Source organism: Schistocerca americana, unplaced genomic scaffold (genome assembly GCF_021461395.2).
Source record: "Schistocerca americana isolate TAMUIC-IGC-003095 unplaced genomic scaffold, iqSchAmer2.1 HiC_scaffold_97, whole genome shotgun sequence".
Taxonomy (NCBI): Eukaryota; Metazoa; Arthropoda; class Insecta; order Orthoptera; family Acrididae; genus Schistocerca; species Schistocerca americana.
In genome coordinates, this window is record NW_025726752.1 from 507,213 (window position 1) to 507,500 (window position 288).

Here is a 288-nt window from a genome sequence, read left to right on the forward strand (position 1 = left end):
AGGTAATATACTTGCCGTACGTTCTTGCGACTGCGAGTGCAACGCTCACCGGTACCGACATGGATGGAGCGCCTCCTAGCTGACCGCTCAGCATCGGCATTCGTACAGAGAGCAACGCGGTCGCGTCTCTAGCTCGTAACTGGTACAGCCCGCAGCTCATGTATAGGGACAGCGGGAATGTCGCATATTGGAGATAACTCTTCATGAAACGCATGTTATAGGGGTGGATTGCACATTGCGACTGCGGGAAAAGTCCGCCGTTCATCCGCTGGAGTTGCGAGTTGGGCG